Source organism: Petromyzon marinus, chromosome 1, assembly GCF_048934315.1.
Source record: "Petromyzon marinus isolate PM22_M1 ecotype Great Lakes invasive population chromosome 1, UKy_Petmar_22M1.pri1.0, whole genome shotgun sequence".
Lineage (NCBI taxonomy): Eukaryota > Metazoa > Chordata > Hyperoartia > Petromyzontiformes > Petromyzontidae > Petromyzon > Petromyzon marinus.
Window position 1 is genome coordinate 19,803,525 of NC_133667.1, and position 21,251 is coordinate 19,824,775.

Genomic DNA, 21,251 nt, shown 5'->3' on the forward strand with positions numbered 1-21,251 from the left:
CACTGACTCCGCGTCGAAAACGCAATGCCCAATTCACCAACGACAGCCGTCTGCTTTTGACATGCGTGTGTGTGCAGTGTGTGTTCACGGCACCACTCCAACTGATACACGCCGACTTCCACTTTCATGAAATTAAATATTGTATGCTCAATTCCTCTTGCGGCATTGGCGCTCGGACTCGCGCCTACTGCATCTATGCGATACTATCCATCACATTGCTTGTAAGAGCTCATCCTGGCCAGTCCACAGTACTCCATTGCGTAACATTACGTCCATGTCATGCAGACCCACCCGAGCCACAAAGCATGCGGCTCATTTACCTTTTGCTTGTGTGAACACCTTTGGGGGTCGTCCGTAAATGACGTCACGCACCTAGGTGGGGGGGGGGGGTCAGACATTTGTGACGATGTGTGACGAGGGGGGGAGGGGGTTTAAGAAATGTGACGTCACGTAAAAATGCGCAACTTTAAATAAATATAGACAACACGTTCTAAATTTTGATTTAAAGCTTTCGTGACTGCAGTAATTCATATTCTTGTTTTATATATATTTTATTATTTTATTGTTTCCCTTCAACGTGACTTTACCGAAAGAGCTAAGAAAATGAACACGTTCTACTTTATTAAATAGACTTTTTAAATAAATGTGTTCTCCTACAACATCAGAGTGCAGCGCCACATTAAATACGCACTACAATGACAATAGTTTAAAGCGACTTTAAGCATGTTTTATATTTTTTTTGGGGGGGGGGGGGGCAGAGCTTTGTGACGTCATATTTGAGGGGGGGGTCTGATTTTTTGTTACGCCGTGTGACGACGACGACGGCGGGGTCAAAAATCGTCCAAAATCGCGTGACGTCATTTATGGACGGCCCCTTGAGCTCATATAATGCACCTCAATATCACAGGCGTAAGTGTCCGGGGAAGGCAGCTTGACAGCAGGTGCAGGTCATCATGTTAACACCTTTGGCATTATGTCCAAGACCTTGCATGTGTTGATGTATAAATGTTTAGCTTATGTTTTAGGCGTGATACCACACATGACGTTGCCCTTGGCACATTTCCTGTTTGTCTCATTTAAGATGCCGCGTCGGGTCCTTTTGTTGTCACTTGCTTATTGTTTTGATGTCACTTGTTTATTGTGAGCGTCCTTTGCGCTTGGGGATGACGATAACCGCTACGTGGACGCATGGCTATGGTTCGTGCGTGATATCGTGCCGCATCATTGTGGTCGTAGACAAAGATAATGTTCAAGTGAACTCAATTGGAAAAATCCAAGAGAACGCTTGAATTATTAACGTGTCAATACATAACCCCCTTTTGTGCATTATTAATTACATTATTAATCACCATTGGCATCGTTGTTACGTTACATTGCCTTTTGAATTGTCTTGGCATCTACGAATATGCACAGAAATGTATATAAAAAAATATAAGTGAACAGCAATTTAGTTAAATGCAGTAATGAGTGATTGGCTAAGTCCTGTTTTTATATTTATTTTGCAATCCATTATATATCGGTATCATTGACAGTGCCAATTTACCAAACACAATACATTTTTAAGATTTGCATTTTGAAGGTTACTTTAAACCATTACACGTATTTAAAAAAAAAAACGCAGCGCGTCAAACTCGCCTAATTAACGTGCGAACGTAAACACAAATTTGTCTTTATAATGCGTGCGCACAACCGCGTTTTCATGACCATTTTGTCCGCCGTGTCTCTCTCTCTCTCCCCCAGCACCCCCTCACCCCCCCCCCCAGCTAAATGCGGCGTTTCGCACGCGCGTCACGGAACACGCGCGCGAACGAGATCAACCCCACGATGCCATTCCGTTCTGCCACCGCCACCGCCACTGCTGTTGCTGCAGCAAAACACGCGACGATTACGTCCTGGCAGGCGCCACTGCTCAGTGGGCGTTTGTCGTCATCCGAGAGCTATTCCTGTCCTTGGCTATGCTGCATGGGACAGCACCACGGCGTTCCGATGTTGCAGGGGTGGCCAGGAGTAGCGTCCGGGGGCCGTAGGTGGCCGCAACGTGGTGTCCTCGCAATTCTGGGTGCCTCACCCCATTTGCTGCCTTTGATGAGATGGTCTTGCCCAAGAGCTGCAATGCAACACTGACAGCTGCTGTGAAGGGGCGTGCGCGTGCGTGCGTGCGCGTGCACCGCCATGAATTAATTATGTCTCTGAGTCGTAGACTCTGTGCATGACGAATGACCCCTTGCACCTTGTCAGATGTGTTGCCCTTTGGTCGTTTGAACGTCGTGAAAACAACGCAACTTACGTTCTGGCTAAGGTTGTAGTTTATGATTTAAACGCGCCATCCGTATTTTTAAAATTGTTATGCACGTGCTGGTGCTAGCTGTCTTGTATGTTTAGGCATCTGGGTGCATGTGCCAATGTGATGTCTTTTACATTATACTATAGTTACATCTCTATAAAGATATACATATCATACTGTAATGTGTACGATATATAGTATGTGCAGTGCACACATGCGATGCATGCATGCTTGTGCATATACAATTTATATGTCTGCATTGTATTGCAAATTGCTATATTGATTTGACGTACGCATTTGTGAAATCGGGGACAGGCTGCATGGTAGCCCACTGTGCCACGAATCAGATGACATGGGTTCATTCCCATACCATGTTCACTGGCACGGGGATCTAGTGGATGATAGCTCAGCTTCGGTCAGGTTGATTTGTTTCACCAGTCCAGAACTCAAGAGACCAGGCTAGCATCATGTACGAGAGCAGGGGCGAAGCCAGAATTTTTACTTGGGGGGGGGGGGGGCTGACTTCAATATTCTGAGACATCCAGTGTATGTTTGCCAATGGGCGCCGCAAATGTATAAAACAAATTTGATTGGATTTGAACGCGGAGTTTATTCATAGGTCGGAGCCGCTGATGTGGCTAATAAGTTCGCTAAGTTTTAAAGGCTGCCGCTCAAGCAGCCTGCAGGGCAGCACGAGGTGGCAGCCTGCAGCATTTTGCAGCAGCAGGATATCCGGTTATCCCGATTACCGACTTTCCCAAAATTTCAGGGGGGGCTAAGCCCCCCCCCCAGCCCCCCCTGTGGCTTCGCCCCTGTACGAGAGTGACATGGGTCAGAAACATGACAAAAGCAAGCAAATATTATGAAGTATGGCAATGAAGCAATTAGAAATCAGCACAAAAACAACGGTGGCACATCTTCTATATGAATCTGTACGTCTCAAAAACCTTGAGAATACTTCCCGACAAGGTAGAAAGCTGACAGTTTGTACATAGGTGCTTTTAGGACACAAGCAACAGGAAAACTATGAAAATCCGAGATTTTTAAAAATTTTAAGGCTCACAAATCTCGATTTTAAGCACCCCATAAACATGTTTGTGCCTGGTGTCATTCAGAAACCGTTCAAATTATAAGATTCAGGGGTTTTTTTTTTGACAGAGTGTTAAACAGCGAATAAAATTTAAGTGAGAACCATTGTTCCATCTTTGATTGTTTTTTGAGATATTTCGGATTCAAGCGGGTTTGGACGACAAATTACGCATTTTATGATGTTCACATCTGAATAATTCGAAAACGATAAAAGACAGGAGCTTCCCCTCATAGAGTATTAAATTCACTCATTTAGTTATTTCTAATGAAAAAAATAACGGAATCTTTAAATTGAGCAGTTTCCGATGGGTACGTCTTTAAGCATAACAAGTTTAATCAAGTCGGGCGCTTGTGTTGCGTCGAAACGTCGTGATTGTTTTGTTTTATTTCTACCGACGTGACTTTACCGAAAGAACCAAAGAGTAAGTCGTCAATAATTTGTGTTATTTTTTTTGCGGAAAAATAAAAAAATAAATATTTGTAGTCGTTGTGAGCGTCTGATCGTAGATACAAATTGTAACAAAAATAATATCAGGTTAATTATTATATTTATTAAAAACTTTTGCCTGGCAAAGACAGGCTTTATGAACTAGTAATAAATAAATAAAATATTGCACAAACCATCATTCGATGTTAAATAATAGATTATCTTGAGCATCAGTTGGTGATGGCAGATTTTTTTTTGAATGGTCATAGCACATTTACAATCAAGTGACAGAAACAAAACGAGACCATTGTACTAATATGTGAACAGATCAAATGCAATTGCAAGTGAGGTTATGTAACATAATCGACAGGTGAGCATCAAATTGTGATTTAGATGGGAGAGTAACCACGGATACTTTTGAAGCGATGGAATTCCAGGTGTTAGAGGCATTAATAGCGAATGAGTGAGAACCGTTTGAGTGCCCTCGGTAAAGTGTATTTTTGTGTTGTGGGGATGTCTAAGATTGTGGGGTGGGGGGGTTGGTCCGAAATAAACACTGTGGATAGGTAAGGCTGGATTAACCATTACATTTTAACTTGACCCAATGAAACTCCCTCCGAGTTGAAAGTGGATGATAACTGGTGTTGGAGCAAAGATCACGGTGATGAGTGGAATCGTTAGTTTGTAAGATAAAGCACAAGACAGAATGAAAGATAAGATTTAGCAAATATAAAGTGGTTATAGGGGTTAATTTGTATTTCATGCAAACATTGTCGAATATAAGCGTGAAGGTAGTAGCTATCAAATGTTTCCGTGTAGAAGATGAGAAATATGAAATATCTCAACGAAAAGTTCTGATCTTCATTATTCCTTTTTGTAAAAAAAAAGATTCGATGTGAGATTTGTGAGTTCAGATGAGAATCAAGCAGGATGCCAAGATACGTGTAGAGGAAACATGCTCATATTCTTGGTTCTTTCGGTAAAGTCACGTTGAAGGGAAACAATAAAATAATAATATATATAAAACAATAAAATTATCACGACGTTTCGACTGTAACACAAACAGTCATCATCAGGTGTGAAAAACCAACGGCAAGAAACATTTGAAAGAAGTGGCGTTGGTTTTTCACACCTTATGATGACTGTTTGTGTTACAGTCGAAACGTCGTGAGAATTTTATTGTTTATATGATAATTTTATTGTTTCTATGATAATTTTATTGTTTTATATATATATTTTATTATCTTATTGTTTCCCTTCAACGTGACTTTACCGAAAGAACCAAGAATATGAATCACTGCAGTCACGAAAGCTTTAAATCAAAAAGTGAAACATGCTTAAACAGGTCCCTGCAGGGTGGGCTGGTAGGAACATTGGAATTTTTCACTTCGTTAAAGTATTGAAAGAGGACGGACGGACGGACACATTAATCTATTGCAGGCTGGTACACTCAGTTTACAACTTCGTTCCTACCAGTATTAAATCTTGACTTAAAGCTTTCGTGACTGCAGAAATTCATATTCAAAGAACCTATCTACGTGACTTTACCGAAATACCCAAAGAATACATGTTTAATTGTTGTGATTCAGAGAGTGGTTATGGACAAAATGTATTTGCTCTGAGCTGCAGTGGAGTTGAAGCGCATTACGGTAACACATTTGTCATTTTTGCGTTCAGGTGGAGTTTCGAAGCGATTATGTTGATTTGACTCGTGTGATCATCTTACAATTGTACGTCGCCTATTGAAGATTCTGTTGCGTAGACAATTAAGTAATCGGAATAAAGTTTAATTTTAGAATAAGATAGACTCGATACTATGTTATTTAAATAGATTGAGAACAGAGTAGCACTGAGTGCAGTACCCTGTCGAACACCTTTTCTGGAGTGGCGTGAAGTCAGATTAAGGACCTCCCAAATGTATGCCTCGTTATCTCGAAATAATGTAGACACCAAAGCTTCGAATCTAGTTTATACACCAATCTGTTGCCTTTTTACGAATACCAGAATCGAGTAACCCGGTAAGGAGGATGTGATGATCAACAGTATTGCATTACCTTCGAAAGAAAGACAGACACATGGGTCAGGGAACAGACATACTAGAGACATCATAGGTAGAGGAGATGAGCAATTTACAAAATGATTTTGATGTGTTTCAGAATCAAATAATGGCATTAAAACTCATCCTTAATATGAGTATAAGTCAATTAATGTTGTTTTCCTAAATATAATTATGGTGCTTCACTTGCAATCTTGATTGTGGCATTGAATGGTTTAATAATTATTGAACAGACTGATCATTATAAATATCTTGGGTGTATTAATGATGCTACCTCATCCTTTCAGATGCATATTGATCAGTAATCAAAAGAGTAAAACGTAAAGTTGGCTACTCGTACAGAGACATGCACTGTCTTCCAATTACAATTAGCAGACAGATTGTTGAAGCTACAGTTATTATTTTATTGGACTACTGTGATGTAGCATATCAGGCTGCTTCTTTGGCACATATTAACAGACATAACTCGATTTACCATCATTGCGACCTCTATGCCATGGCTGGGCAAATGTCCATGGAGGTGGGAAGACATTTACATTGTGGTTTTTCTCCAATTATTTTGTCAGACCTGTTATTATCATTAGACAATCCAATAAAATATTAATATTAATCCAGGAGAAATCCGATGATATGGTCTTTTTCACGGATGTCCAAATCTGTGACACGTCTGACTGTCAATGAACGATTCCTAGATTTCACACACAATTTGGTTCAAAAGCATTTAATGTCGCTGCTCCAAAGTTTTGTAACCACCTAGTTTCGTCTCTTGGCATCTCCATTTTGCCATCTCTGTCCTCACTTAAACTGATTCTATTAAGATCTCAAAAGTTAAAGTGATGTTACTAAGTGTATTGAAATACAAACAAACCTGTGTAATCGTTAATACTTTGATGCTGCTATTGTCTGCCAGCCGAGTCACCCTTGAAAGTTGTTTTAAACTCAATGGGCTTCACTCGGGAGATACACATCCGATTCTTCTGATTCTCATGATGGCCATTGGACGAGACTGGTGATCCAATGGCAGCCAGAGGAGAAAAACACGCCCAAGACGATGAATACAGCAGAGAATGAATAAAGAGATCAGCTCATGAGTGAGATGTTTTGTCGCATTGTGAGAATGCATGGGATGATGACGGCATGAGGAGGCCTTTATCCAGCAGTGGCTTGATCATGACTGATGACGAGTTAGAAATGTTGATTATTTCGTCAGAAAACTAAACTTTTAACTTACATGATTAAAAAGGAGTCAAAATCCATGAAGTAAACAATGTATTCAAGTGAAATAATAAACATTCACAAAATAATCCAAAGTGGATGCAATTGGAATCTATAACAATGGCACGTGCACATGATTCATCAATTTCCCCAGAACTGCTCTGCATTGCGTTTAGCATGCAGACAGCAATCTCCAGTGTCAAAATGTTTCCTGTGAGTTAAATAGCATTTAGTCAGTAATAGTTTGCTGTTAGGAAAAGATACGTTTACACTAAGCACCTCTGCTTTTTTTTGAACCTGTGTTATTTGGAATTTTAGGAGCGCGGTACTTGCATATTACAGGTATCCTCTGATTTACGAACGTTCGATTTGCAGAAATGTCGCGTTAACACAACTGACAAACGACGGACACTTTTCGATTAACGGAATCGAATTTCCGCGTGAACGAAATTTCACACGGCACGCCACGTGAGATCGAACAAGAAGCTCCCGGGAGGCTGCGTCGTCTTCCATCCGCGGCAGTGTCACGGTGTCCCTGCAGTGCAACGCTAACGCCTCACCATGTCACATTTCCAGGCATTCCAATATGCGGATTTATTAATTGTTCTACAATCGTTTTAACGTGTATGTTCTTTATGTTATATTTGTGTTGTGGTACGTGATATAGGTGTATATTTTTGACGTTAGGAGTCGAGTTGGAATGACTGTCCGAAACACATCCATAATTTTTAGTGTTAAATTAATGGGAAAAGCCATTGCGACTGACAAAATTTAGTTTTACACTTGTTTTTTGATGAACGTATCTCTTTCTTAAATCGAGGATTACCTGTACCGTATTTACGTTTTGCATCATAAGGAACATATACCAAGTATGAATAGGACTATTAATCATAAACACAGGCATTGAGAGGGTGGTTATCTCCTGTTTACAGCTCTGAGCCATTTGGCTGAAATTCCATATTTCTATGCGGAGGCATGTCTGTCAACAACTACTGTTGAACCATGTCACCTGAAGTATATAGTACAGTGTACTATCATTCAACTTGTTTTAACACTACAAAACATTGTCCTTGAAATACATGCTATTTTGAAAGAAACTAATGCCATACTTTTCACTAGTCCAACCCCACCTCTGCAGCATGCTCACTCAGCTCTGGTCCCCATGTGCACAGACCCCCAATGCCACTCTCTCCATGGTACACAGCTCGCTAATCGCGATGCATCTCTCAATAGATCTCCTTCAACAAATATCAAAGCTCCCCTTTAGTTTCTCAATCATATTCCCCCTTTGACTCCGCCTTTTTCTAAAAAAAAGACATCCCTTTTTAATAACACAACCGTCCCCTCCTGACGTGTAATATCCCTTTTTATGAGCCATTTACTTTTCTTCACATGTGCATGTCCAGATGCATAATTGGATATAATGAGCCCATCAGGGCCGCGTCGACACTCAAATGAGTAAATGAATGCTCAGCGGTGCTCATCTGTTTTGCAGCCCCCCCTGACAGAGGTGGACATTCCTCATCTCCTGGTAAGGATTGGTCTTCCACAGGACACTGCTGACTTTTCACACAAATTGGCCCTTCAGTTTTTTTTAATTCCTCGAGGAGGAACGATGGGCAGGGTTTATCAATGGCTTGGATTTGAACTCTTACAACTTGGGACTATAAGTTAAGCACCATGACACAGTCCCATGTGGTTTTCGCACTGTAAATACATTGAATTCAGTATTGTTGTGCATAACATACACATTGCATCGTCTTCAAAGATGTCTGGCCAATATGGAAGAGTAGGCAGAATGCCCTCTAGAGGGGCTCTCTACGGCTCCCGCTAAGGGAGGCCCTTCCACCAGCAGTGCAATAAGCAAGCAATGTCAGGGCTGCACCTTTACGTGTACACATTTTCTATCACGTGTATAGAGAATATTGTGTATATCATATATCCAGGCAATACATTATGCTACCTATGTATTAGTATCTTCCAGACATATGTCAGGGTACACGTATTTTCATCTGTGTGAATGGCCATGCTTCTGCAATTTGTGAACACTCTGAGCTATACTAAAAAAGGGAGATATCCCATATATGGTCGTCCAGATGTTGTGGGCCTACCAACTATTTTTTAATGGTTTTTATGACAACTCAACGGGAGCCCGATACAAAGCGCGGGTGGTGGGGGGGGTGCAGAAATGGCACGAACAGCAACCCCGAGTTCGACGCGACAGGACCTAGGTGAGGGGGGGGGGGGGAACTGGGCTCACTGCCCCAGCCAGGTGAGGACAGGGGGCACATGGATGTCTTTATGGGGAGGGGAAAACGGTAAGGGAGGAAGATGACTAACATAGTGGCGGAAAGAAAGGGACAGGGGGAGGGAGAAGGCGAAGGGAAGGCAAAAGAGGGGAAGCTTGTAACAACAAAAGCATCACTACAAATAACATAATTGGGCCATCAAATATTAAAGCTAAAATGTCGCACAAGTGGGCAGTGTTGCAAGCACCCTTGCAAGCGCTTCCACATTTCTGTTGCTTTGTGTTGATGTTTACATACAGCGCCGAGTACTCATTTTAGGCAAAGTTCGTCTATTGTAGGACCAGCTCAGGTCCAGACAGACCTTTGCAGCGTTGTTGTTTATGATCAGGGGTGCCACGGTGGACGAGATGTTAACTACCTGGCCTGGTATGCAGGAGATCATGGGGTCGATATCGACCCTGATGCCTGCTGCTGTATATTTGAAGCTTGCAGCGTCTCTCTCCCCGTGGTCGCGTGGATTTTTGTTCCGGGTCCACCGGGTTGTTCTCTCCACATTTAGCATCAACATGCGTTTAGAGTATAGTATTTGACTGCTGTAAATATTCACATGATAAGCCACTTCGTTGAAGTATCTATCATTTGTGGCAGGGTCGCTTCTGAAAAAGAGCCATATAGCTCAGTGGGCCTCACCTGGTAAAATAAAAACGAGTTTAATAGTTTAGTTTGATCAGTAATTTAAACTGGGTCGTCCAGATGGCAGTGCAGTGCGTGAACCATTATGACTTCCCTCCCTTCAAAAGCAAACACGCGCATTCAAAAGGGTGCCCACAAAGTATACAGCACATGCTGTTTGTATGCTGGGGGAGGAGAGTGAAGCTCGTTTTGAAAGCTTTGTATGTTTCCATAACGGGCCTTCTTCCGTGGCAACAACGGGGTTTTCTCAACCAGAAAGTGCACTCCCAGTGTCCGCAACTCACACCAGAAATCCATGCTTCACAACGTTTCGCCCTTAATCTATTCTGGCCCAGAGACATTCACATTTGTGGCAAACATTAATTTAAGTAAGTCAATGGGATTAAAATATACTCAATATTGTTTAATTTTTATGAATATTGGAGACAATTCGTATGAGACTCCACCGATATTGGGTGCTAATTTGGTAATTTCCTGCTAATAAATAGTGGAAAAGAGCATCTGCCAAGACGAGTATTAGTCCCAATATATTTGCTTAAGTGTTATTATAAAAATGGCTCCATTCATACAGTTACTGTATTGATAATGTATCTTGATCAACACATTTCTTATTGCTAGATCCGACCCATGAAATTTCACGGTTAAGTCCCCATTAGGAGGCTTTTTTCCCCTCTATCACAATAAACACCTCTCTATTCACTGCCATGCTCTCAAAACCTTCTCGTTACTGCTATCAGCTCTGTCCGATTGGCAATATCATCCAACAGGTTATGTTTAAAGGTTTATAGACGTTGGATATTGTGTACGTTTTCACACCTTCCTTAACCAAGATTGAACTATTTTTGCAGTGAGCCAAATAACTGGCGGCGCTCGGCCTGTAACTTCATTCCATACCCTCTCATCTCTTGTGTCCAAACCGATAGAGTTAACTTACATCATCATGGAACCAAGGCAAGTATAGCCACTATGAGACATCATTAGACCATAGGTACATTCTGAGTGTACATGGTCATCGAGGGTCCGCATAGCTGTTGGGGATGCCACTGGATTTTGGTGTCTAATCTTTCTTGTATTATCGCGGACTCGGTATCCCACAATCCTAGTCAACAGCTCCTTTAGCTGCCACCTTCACTTGATGGTTACGAACGATGTTGTTTATTTTCGAAGATGAGGACGGCCAGTAGTATTTAGGGAGGTGCTCTGCACATTGTTAAATACATAACCAAGGATTGGTGGGATTTCATATTGTTAAAATATTTATATAGTTTTTAAATAAATAAATACATAAATAATGGATATGTATGCAGTATATGATAGGTGGAAGAAGAATATGTAATATTACATTTCTATAAGCTATTTCTCATGACTAAGGACTGTACCAGTTCAGATATCACTTGTCACTGATGTTCGTGGTGGCCAGGAATCAAACTCAGTTCACCAGAAAACTGTAGCAGATTAAAACCGCAAATGAAGAGGACCCATTGAGATGTGAGGATGTTATTACATTACGCCTGCTTTGTAAGGTGAATATACTCTAAAGCCACCTCTCCAGAAGAAAACAAACTATTATTTGCCGGTATGTTAGTCAGGAGTTGAGTGAATAGTTTTTGCAATTTAACAATATTACAGTCATGTAAAATCCAGGACAATTGTTAATAATTTCAGAAGGTATATACTGTACACATATCGAGATTTTGATCAGCACCGCATTATATACCTACGTGCAGATGGGCCACTTTTGCATAACCTGTATGTTATGCACGCTACACACCTGACATAGCACATATTTTTCAATAAACTCTTCTCGTACTGATATTGAATAATAAACGTTGAGCCGATTCAACATCATGGGGGCGTGTGTCGGTAAATGTACAAAAAACACATGATACAGTGAGTTGTTTTGCCTTCGAGACATTAAAGGAATTTCACAATTTAAATAAATTATAAAAACCAAATGACAGCAAGATTTGGTTTAATGTCGCGGATTGTATCATTCAAGGATTCACTCACCCAGCTTACAAAATACATACAAAAAAAACCGTTGCGTATATTTTAACAAAAAACACGGTAAATTGACAAACGTATATATATTTATTTAAATCGAGAATGGAAATGTCTGCATAATTACGTTGAGTGCAATGACTTCTGGTGTGCACCCCCACAAAAAGCCAAAGAATGGCACGCTCCACTCGAGAGGAATAGACGCTCAGGGCGAGCCCACTCGCGTTTACAGTGACATTCGACCAGGACGGACGGAGGTTGACAGACAGAGCCATCTCGACTCATTCGCACCCATCCACCCGCATATAACGAATAGCAAGCAGCAACCTCTCACAATCTGTACCGTGTGGCAGGGTCAACAGACGTCACCATCGGTTTGTTCGATTCAGGTAAGGATTTTGTTGTTGGTTTGTTACGTACCATTGCCAAAGTGTGTGTGTGTGTTTTTTCCTTCTGATAATGACGATGATCATGAATGCCGCGGCGATTTCACAAAAAAAGGATCTTACACTGATACAATGGCATTGAACGAGCCCGCTGTTATTAAATGGGCTGCATTCCAATTAATTGAGCACGAAGCCATTTAATAGCGCGTGTGGTGATTTTTATTTATTGAATTAAGTATACCGATCTATGTACCTCGTATCATCTAGATGCTAACGAGATGTGCAATTAGAATACTGTACCGTGTTTGGTTTGAGAGAAATACAAAAAATGTACCTTCATTTATAAGGGCAATGAATAGGCAACACAATGACTAACACTGCATGGGTCCGTATCTTTAATGGCACACTGCGGTCAATAATTGCAGGATACTGTACAACGTATAATATCACTGCATAGTGTTGTCTATGTGTTACCGACACGTGCTATTTAGCTGTGATGTAACCAGAGTATTGCTTTTGGTGGGACTGGCGTAGTTATAAGCAATGGATATAAAAAACCCTCCCCATCATAACGGCAAAACACGCTCCAGTGCAATCCAGATTATTGGTGGTGGTGGGGGAAGGTGGCAGCAGGGAGAATTGGCAGAAATCTTTTCGCAGTGGAGGTGGTTTGCCTGCTTTGCTACCTCTGGGCCATTCTGCCATCCCCACTGATGACGATGCAAAGGCTTATTTACGCAAGACAGATGGGCAGTCTTATTTTCACGTATTATTCCAATAGACAGATGGGTTTATCCACATCTGACAGCTAAGACTTGAGCATGAAAATAATGGCGAGAGAGGGCTATGGATTATTACAGAAAAATGAAAATGCGCATTTGGCTTGACCTATTTAAGGATTTTTTGGAGGGGAATTTCAATTGAAATATCACGTTGGCTACGTCTCTCTGTGTGTGGTAAAGACACACAGTAAATGACGTTACAAATTTGCGTATGCAAAATCACATTACAACCTTACACGTTGTAAAATATGTACAGCCCTCTGTCAATCCACTGCTGGATGAAGGCCTCCCCCATGCCGTGTTGGTTATGGGTTTTGTGTAGCGGTAGTGCATCACGCTCGTCAGTGTGGTCTGGTGAGGTGGTGGCCCAGGACCGGTTCAGATATCACTCGCCGCTCATGTTAGCCAAGGGCCGCAATTTGATTCAGGTCGCCGGGCTCATCGCACAGGGGGTGCGATGAACCCCTGCACCACCGCTGGATGCAACAAAACATGTAAAATAAAAGCAGCACTGTGCTGTATATAATGTCTACAGTTAGGGATTTCGAGGGTACATTTTTTTAACGAATTGTATGTTAGCAACGTATATTAGGGGGAGTGCAATTGAAAGAGAGGATGAAAATAACCTGATATGTGATATATATTTTTAAATTACCATTTGTTATTTCCCCCAAAGCCACCTCACTCAGCCCGCTCCTCTATTGCAATGGCATGCCAGCTGTAATTATTCCGGTGCTTTACTGGGGACGTTGCTGAAATGGCACGTAGCGTTCTGCTCAACAACCTTGTGACATCTCACTGGCAGTAAGCTCACAAACGGTGACCTCGCTTATTCATCGCACGCTGCTCCAGCTGGTCTTACACCACTGCGCATTTAACCATGTCGTTTCGCATTTCTTTCGCCTCTATTCTGAACTCACTTTTACACCGTCGTCTGATCTTGTTAATTCAAACCACAAATACGATTTCACTCGTCTACGAATGGAAAATGTAGGTTTTTTTAGCTGCATCTCACAAATATAGAAACGCTTTTTTTATTGCCTGTCATGTGCAAATAATTACACCCGAAGTTGCCATCACAGCGTGTCTTCTTAAGCGGTTACTATTAGACAAGACAGTGTTTACTGTACCTTATATTATGGTACCTGTAGTGGAAATCTGCAGGATTTAATCGAGGGTTGGGCAAAATATCTGATTGGGTGGCGCTGTGGTGGAGAGTGTGGCTTGAAATCAGAAGACTGTGAATACAAATATTGTTTTGGGGTTGACTCAGCCCTTCTCTGCATTCGACCAAATAAGTACCACAACAGTGGTTGTCCTACGGAGAGATTTATCCTCACCATAGGAACGTGGGATTTCCACCACTGGTTAAGGGATGTAAACAAGATGAGCAACAACCTATGGTCAATTGAACGTGATGCCACTTTGACTGTTTGACTCTTTTTATGGTCACAAGATAAAACAATATTAAATACCACTTAATATTGATATGACACGTAAAATATCGACGTAAAGCTTTCGTGACTGCAGGGATTCATATTCTTGGTTCTTTCGGTAAAGTCACGTAGAAGGGAAGCAATAAAATAATAAAAATATAAAACAATAAAATTCGCACGACGTTTCGACTGCAACACAAGCAATCATCATCAGGTGTGAAAACCACAGCAATACATTTCTTGCTGTTTTATATTTTTTATTATTTTATTGTTTCCCTTCTACGTGACTTTACCGAAAGAACCAAGAATATAGATAAAATCTCGTTTATTTTGACGTTTCTTCAATATGGCACTGGCTGTATGCACAAGACTCTTCAAGGCCTGTGGAATTATACAGCGTTCGGGGCTCCTATATTAGACAGGTATTTGGTGAGAGGTGGGAAAAAATGGGTTTCCTTCACTATCATGGTGAAGTATAGCCAAACAACCGCCATAAACGACATACCTGAACCGTTGCTCCTTGTTCTCCAGCAGCCCTGGTAAAGAGAAAACTGTTCAGGAAATTGAGCAATGAGATCAGTATATGTGCAGGAGTGAGATGTATTGTAGCATCTCTGGACTGTGCGTTATGGTTATGACATGGGGGATAGATACAGTAGCTAGACAATGGCTCATGATTATGACATTTGTGAGTAACTGAACTTAAAATAGTTCCATACAGACAGAAGTGCTTCCAAATAAACCTAGCATGAAATCTTAGTACCAATTATTTCCTCATGTATGTTCTTCTAAAACTGCGAGGCCTAATTGGTGCTATCACAGCCCATTTGATAGTTCACAAATTTAATTGCAAAGACAGTAAAAAAAATATATCTTACATCAAATGACCATGGGATGGTTGTTATCAATGTTAAATCATCATAACATATGGCAATTTGTCAGTCCTCAGATACTCAGCTAGATGAAGGCTTCCTCCAAGTGTGGCATTGTGGTTGTTTGACCATACTTCACCAAGCTGGTTAATGCAGTTTGGTGATGTGTCGGGATCCAACACTGGTTTCGCTATTACTCGCAAGTGATGTTGATCATGGATGGCTGGGAATCCAACTCGGGCCACCTGGCTTATGTATCACATTGTGCAAACCACTGCACCACTCTCCCACTCCACTGAAATTCCACATTCCTATGGGAAGCACAGTTGATATTTCACAAAAGGAGTACTAGAATAATGTAGGGCTGAGTGAACCTTCCAGCATTCCCACTTGTGAGTTAAACTCTCTCACAGAGCTTCTGGTCTGAAAATAAATGCAATATATCATTACAACCAGCTTCATGGGGTGATTTGCTAGAATTCTGAAGAAGTCTTCCTGCTTTCCGGTCATAAATACCAGCAAAACGTCGTACTCGAATTGTAAATGTTGTGGGTTACCCTCCAACACATCGGTGTGCTGAAGTGGTAAATAATTGGCACATTTCGTTTATGTGACAAACCTTATTAATTGACTGTGCCGGGTGGTGGTTGGTTAACGACACATTTATATTTATGTAATATGACCCAATATTGTTAATAATTATTATTATGACATTATTGAGATGTTTGCACCATCTTTATGTTTCATACAAACCGTGTATTTTGCAAATCTGGCCTTAACTGTACAGTACTACTGTACCGTAATTCCGGTCATAATAATATGGTGATGAGTGCCTGGAGTCAAATAGCGCGACACTCAGTCACCCGGGATAAATATTCAATACGTGCAAAATCCCAAAACCTACAACTATGGTCAATTAAAAAGTGTACCTGTCTTTTTCTTCTAAAAATATTAATCTCAATGGCCTCTTGATGCTTAAATCATAAAAAAAATATATATCCATAGTCTTTTTTTATGTACTCCCAAACAACTCTGATTTAAAGGTAACAGTAGTCTTTTCATGACCTCAATTGTCTTGCCAAATGCAATGGCTTGATGCTATGGCTTGCTATGGCCATTTTCATATAAATATGTGACAAGGCATAGAACTCATAGATACTTATGAACATGTAAATCCCATACTCGTATTGGAGACGGTAACCCATTAGTACAGAATATGTTAATTGCTACAATCTTACATTTTTATTTAAAGCTTCGTGACTGCAGGGATTCATATTCTTGGTTCTTTCGGTAAAGTCATGTAGAAGGGAAACAATAAAATAATATTGTTATATTATTATTGTTATATATATTTATTATTATTATTTTATTGTTTCCCTTCTACGTGACTTTACCGAAAGAACCAAGAATATGCTACAATCTTCTTTCGCTTTCAATAGATAATTTACTGAAATTGGGCCTGAGATCTACTGGTTGAGTAATTCCTGGATTGACATAAGAGTACTGTAATATTAATTTTAAAAAGGATGTAGAACACAAATAGATTGCTTATTTTTATTTATTTATACTTTTTAGCTTTGGGTAGGAAAATAGCCCAATGTGCAAATGTTGCAAAGACAAATTGACAGTTTAAATGTTGTATTCTACAAACGTATCAGCTGCATAATTACTGGCCAGCATTCTTTTCATCTCAGCAAAATTGTGAAAAAACAATGCTGCTAAGGCCCATGTAATCCCATTTCAATCAGCCGTCAATTCCCAGGTGACCTCATTCCAACCGATCACAGTATAATTTATCTCCACGTGACTTCAATCTGGCCAATCATACACTATATATTTTTCGTGAACATTCTGCAGATTCCATTTAAAATATAATAAGGGGACAAAACGAACACAAATCAATGTTTTAGTGTTTTCACAGCTGCTTAGCCGCTGCACATTCGAGGCACGCGTATCGTTAAAGGCCAAACATCAGACGTTGACTTGTCATGGAGATTTGCAAGCTTCGGGGCACCGTTGAATCGTTTGACATTCACCAAGGATCCAAGGTGCAGCGCACACAATACACAGTGGCGCATTACGATCCCTCTGCAGCATCTTGGCCACTCTCACACCCCGCTGCTTGCGCGGCTGAAATGAAAGCATGAGTGACACGATTTTTTTATTATTTGGAAACACAAACCCCCCCCCCCCTACAACTTGTTTCTCCTTTTGACATTTCTAAAAAAAAAACATGTTTGAAACTTCTTGATAATTTTCTGCAGGAAAATTTCGTTGGAGCGAAATTCCTTTCGGGTTGTTAAATCTGTATTGTACGCACAGTACGGTATTGTATTTCTGTGATAGTATTGTATTCCAGAAATAGCTTTCGATAATAATTAATGTATGAGTGAACAATTTCTCAATACTCTACGCATGGTTTATAATGTAATAAGGGATGCTGTTAAATTGACATTTGTCTCATCCTGAAAGCACTAGCATGACCTTGTCTGTTAGAGGTCATTGGTATAAATCACTTCCTGGCCATTGCAACGGAAATTATAAATGAGAACAAGCTGTCATGGTGTCGAGATGTTCCTTGGGAACTCAGACATGTGGAATCTCATCATATGGAGCCGTTTAATAAGGTTTGTGTAATAATGCACTCAAATGTTCCAATTGGATTACCATGTTTATCTTAACGTCATACTGCGATCATTCATTACCCTACACATTTGTTCCCATGAATAGTGTCATTCAATTGCAATGACAGTAATACAATAACAATAATATAAGTAAAAGATCAGTACTGTAACATTTTTGTCATACTGTCGTAAAAAGGTCTGATGATGATGATAATAATAAATACACAGTTATATTTGACCTTATCTAAGAAAGCAAATGAAACATGTTTCATGAAATATGTTGTTCTATTTTGTTTCATGCCCTTATGCGTTTGCACTTTTCTGCTCACAGCTCACCAGCGTATCGCAAAGAAATGCACTGCACAGTATGGTGCTGAATGTGAGACGCGTATATAAGTGTGGGGACAATTGAGGCGAGGCCTTTTAAAGAACTTTACTGCAGTATTGAGATGCAGCGCAATTTTCTCTGAGCCCTTTGTGTAAGTTTTGGAAGGACATTTCTCCGTCTCGTGACATGACGGCAATAACACGATTCATATGAAAATGGGGATTTGAGAAAATAAGTAAAGACGAGGGGTAAATGGCGTCCAGCCGCGAATATGATAAATGGTTTGAAATAAGGAACAATCATAAGACCAGCTCCTTTGTCCATGATTTGAACGCAACGAGGATAATGCCTACAAACCATAAATATATGGAAGCATTTAGATAAAAATGTATTCAGATAAAATCTTGAAATATTTTTCAATTGTTTACCATAATTTTAGAAAATAGGCAAAGTATGGCTATGACCTATTCATCATGGGGCTACCATCATTCAGTACTGCACTGACAAAGGGCTTATATTATTTATTATTCTTAGATAATGATAAAAATATTACCGCCAGTTTTATTTTAGATTATAAGTAATTGAATTCAACATGTTCGCACACTGTGGATGTTTATTTTTAAACAAGTAAAACTTTAATTGCACTAGAATCCATCAAGTTTTGTCGACGGTCACCTGAAGGAATTTTTTTATAAACTCATTTAGATTGTATCACCTTGTGCTGATCATTAATGTTTTAGGCAGAAGTTGCTTCACATGATTCAAATCTAAACAAGTCAAGTTTACAATGTAACAGGCACAAGTGCATTGGTAATGTACTTTTTTCAAAAGTATCTTGCTTGGTTCAATCACCATTCATGGCCCAATACAAAACGTTTCTGTTTTCCTGTAAAGTATCCTTGCATAATGTCACCATAATCTTACTCAACTTGTATCATCACATTTATTATAGTGATATTTTTTGACAACCAACATTTCATAAATATTACGTAAAAAATTCAAAACTAAAATTGTCTTCTTACAGCAAGGCCGTAATTGTAATACTGTATATATTGGGGGGGACACATCCCCCCTAATATTCAAATGCTCAAAATGTCCCCCACAATATATTGCTATAAAATAGATTTCTGTTTATATGATTGTGGTTATGGTTGTACTTTATTAATCCCTAATCTCTGCCATTACATACAACGAAACAATAAAAGGTAAAAAATAAAAAAACAGAGCAATGTAATACAATACACTATTAGGCATTATTGTACAAAATTAATAAAAAAGTCCATCCTATGTGTTAGTGAATTTTAAAATATTTTAGGCAGGAAATGGCAGGAAATTAGTTTTCAAATTTAGATCCTTTTTCTGGGGGGGGGGGGGGACCCCCAGACCCTCTGGAAGATTTGGACCCCCCAATGTTGACTCCATGGCTACAGCCTTGTCTTACAGGCATCTCTAGTGATGTCTTCACCCCTCAGCCTTACACTTTAAAGTTTCTGACCCCCTACACCTGCTAGACATTTGTAAAAAAAAAGAGCTTCATACCTAATCGAATTCCTCCAGTATAAATCAATATTCTGACAAATTACATTGGATGCACGAATTATGCCTGTTTCACTGCTGCACATGTGAATTTGCAAACACCTTGTTTTTTGAAGATACAATGGACATTGGATAATCGTATATAATGATGGTGCACGCTTTCTTGCAACAGGTTATTGAACTTTGTCTTGGTGCTTCAGTGCTGCTGCTGTAACACTGCTCAATGGAACCTATATTTATTGTCACCTATCTCCTCCAGGTTTATTCTTTCAATGCTGGGTTGCCAGACTTGCTGGATTTCTGCCATCTGTGAGATTACTCCCCAGATACTTGTGCTTGGTGGCCTTCTGTCTGTAATTAGTATTTTTTTTTTGCTGGGGTACTTGTACGATGCTGTTCTTCCCAGGCACTCTCAATAGGTAACGTTTCATAGTTTGTCCTGTCCACATTGGCCATTCTCACTGAGTTGCTGATTACTGTGAATGAAATATGTATGATGTGCTCTCATTGTGGATGGCGGTTAATAAAACATAGATGAGATTGTGTTCCGCCATGCGAAATAAAGAGGCCTTTAGTCCATCAGCCTATGGGTATTGTGAACCATAGTTTTTCAACACCATTTCTTCCTTGCAAGAACATGACCCGCTTAAAACAAATGCTCCCTTGGAAAACACTGCTTGAGAATGTTGAATGTTGCCTAGTGGTTAAATGTTTTATATTTAGATTGCAAAATCAATCCTCATCTGTATATTTATGATGTTATATTGGTAGATGAGGTTTCTATTTGTAGTAAGGATAACCCTTTGGTTAACTCAAGATGTATTTTCTTTTATGACGCTTTAATCCTCATTCCTGTTTGATGTACGTTAGTGACAAACGCCAAGTTTGTCTCTGAATCTGCCCAACCAGCTACAGGAATTGCTTATTGCCTTTAGCCTATTGTCGACCTGGTTAGTTTTCTCTTTACCACTTACTAATATTGCTGCACTGCCACCTCTCAAGCACCTGGCGGGCAGGTTCTCAATAGCTGGCTTAGCATTTGCTGTTATTTCCAGAATCTTTTCGGGTTGGATGTCTGTACTTGTTAAAACTAATTTTTCTAGATTGTTAACTCATTTCTTGAGTTTAACACGTACGTGGGCTTTCGCGACCAATATCATCCATAATAGAGGTTTTTGGGTTATAGCACGTAAATATATAAATGTGTCATTAAAATCCGCCACCACTCGACACAGCCAACCAGTAAGGGTTGTCACGTAAACAGAACGTGCCA

The 21,251-nt window shown here is 40.1% G+C and overlaps 1 protein-coding gene across 2 annotated transcripts in view; it reads left to right on the plus strand.

Moving 5' to 3' along the window:
* The first annotated feature begins 12,219 nt into the window (after positions 1-12,219).
* LOC116951237 (synaptic vesicle glycoprotein 2C-like) overlaps positions 12,220-21,251 on the plus strand; it is an 86,854-nt gene continuing 77,822 nt past the window's right edge. For both annotated transcript variants that reach the window (XM_032969909.2, XM_032969764.2), the window contains exon 1: positions 12,220-12,403. The gene's annotated coding sequence lies outside the window, so the exon portion shown is untranslated. The remainder of the gene's footprint in view (positions 12,404-21,251) is intronic.